This window comes from Opisthorchis viverrini (genome assembly GCF_000715545.1).
Source record: "Opisthorchis viverrini unplaced genomic scaffold opera_v5_536, whole genome shotgun sequence".
NCBI classification, from domain to species: Eukaryota; Metazoa; Platyhelminthes; class Trematoda; order Opisthorchiida; family Opisthorchiidae; genus Opisthorchis; species Opisthorchis viverrini.
Window position 1 is genome coordinate 205,717 of NW_008752200.1, and position 2,417 is coordinate 208,133.

The following is a 2,417-nucleotide window of genomic DNA, read 5'->3' on the forward strand; positions in this document are numbered from 1 at the left end:
AAGATTGATACCCGACGGTAGAGCAGTTGGGAGCTTGTCCAAAAGACGGTTCGGATAAATTCGTTTAACCTCCGGACCGGCTAGCCTTGGTTACTGAGCTAGTTGTCCATCCTTCGGGGCGAGATGGCTCACTGGTTAGAGTTCGAATTCACTGACCGGAAGGTCCGTGGTTCGAACCCGACCTCTGCCTCTCGAAATCCCCTGTCTAGGCTTGGACAACCTGGCAGTATCCTAGCCATCGTGCTTCCTTCTGGCAGCATGGCAGCTAGGCACCGAAAGGGTGTTACAGCTGAACGCTATCTTTTACCCATCTTTCAAACGGCCCTGGGAAGCGAACAGAAATGATTTCAGATGTGTGTATTCAGAATCCCAAAAAGTGCATGAAAACGAGTGGCATTCAGTTAATGAACCACGTCATCGGTAATTGATGGTGATGTAGTCAATTTGGGTTTGTGGCTGGTAGGATGTTGGAGAATACCGTGGCAGGAGGACTTTAAGAGTAAAAATAGTAATGACCGTCCAACTGCAACAGCCTTTCAGTGTCTGGAGGCCGGGTCAACCAAATAAAAATGCGGGTTGGAAAATTGCCAGGTCACTCGAGCATCAACACCAGCGGTTAACATACCAAGGTTGGGTTAGGACCATGGATTTACCTCGTCGTAGGATCGCGCCTTAACCACTGGGTTACTTCGGGTACCAAACGACTCTGGTTAACATAATTTTGAAGCAGGTATTCGGTGTTGGCTGCACACACCGAGTCTCAAGCTAAAGATGCCACCTTGACGTCGTGGTTGGACAAAAGTGCATCAATAATCTCGCGGGATAGAAATGGTCGGAACAAGGTTAAACCACCCCGAGGAAGTCCAAAGTGAAGCACACAGACCAAGAGCGGTGAGATCCCGAACTGTGGGTGGTCGTGCTATGAGGCGGTCTGGGGCTGTTTGGTCAGTACAAACTTTCAGCATATACATTCGCATCGTGTAGGCTGGCGGCGTACAAACTTTCAGCATATACATTCGCATCGAGTAGGCTGGCGGCCAACAACTGCAAATCAACCGTGGGCCCAACTGGGTCACGTGGCCATAAGCCACCGGTGGAGAGCTACAATTCAAGACTGCCGTTTCTTCTGGGGAACACAACTTGACTCCGACCACGCCATGGAGCGCGCACGCCTAATAGTCCGTGCTCCCTCAGGTCCTCGCAAGTCAGCAAGAAGCATGCCAATCCACTATCTTGGAAAAACTAGCTCAATAGTATCAATCTGAGCTACCCCAACAATTCTCCGCAGTAAACCAATACTGCACCGACAATGAGCATGTGAATGAAGTGTGGCGAAATGTGAAAGGTGTAAGCGGCGTTCAGTGCTGTCCGTCCGAAAACCAGTGGTTATCATCGAGATCGCTATCCATGATTGATGCCAGGAAAGCTATACCAGCAGGCAACGAATTTGACGGCACACGCAAATCCCTCAAACGCCAAATTGTGAAGAGTCTAAGGAGAAACCGAGAGCCCACCTGGAAGTCGAAAGATCGGGAGACGGAGAAGGGTTTAGAACCCGGGAACAGCTGTGTTCTACATCAAATGATAGGATCGACTACCCCATAGCAAAGCAACGGACAGTGAAACGATAAGTGAAGAAGGCAGCTCATTAATTCACTCACAAAAACGTCGACTGAAAAGATGGGCCAAACACTTCGAAGAACAATTTAGCTGGCCTACTGCAACCCAGCCCGTGAATATAGTGCATACGGACGAGTGGAATGTAAACCTTAATCGCCCGTCGGAGAAATAAAGTATAAAATACCATACTAAGACTAAAAAAGGCACCAGGATCGGATGGTCTGTATCCGGTCCTCATCAAAGAAGGCATGAAATCCCTGATAATCCACCTGACAAAACATAGTAGTGCTATATGAAACGAAGAGGTGCCTGCAGAATAAGGCATATCGGCAATTAGTCCTGTCTTCAAAAAGGGTACATAGATGCTGTGTGAAAACCACCTTGGCATCAGCTTGGTAGCTGTGGCATCGATTGTCCTTTTTGGTTTTATCCTTTGACTGTTGACTGAACACAGGGGGAGGCAAATCCGCCCTGCAAGAGGATACACCGATCACATTCTAGCCCTCTGACAGATTCTGGAGCAGTGACACTGCTTCCAGAATCCAACAATGGTTGTGTTCCTTGATCTGAAAGCTGCCTTTGACTCTATAGACCGTCAGGCACTATGGCAGTGTCTGCGGAGCAAAGGTGTCCCCCATAAATTCTTGACCCTAGTTGAGGCCCTGTACACCAACTCCCTCGGCCGCGTGGGAGTCTACGGGAAGCTCTTGCTTGAGTTCACCACATCAAGTGGTGTCAGCGTTGTCCACTTTCAACACTCCTCTTGATCTTCGTCATTGATACGATTATGGAAGACT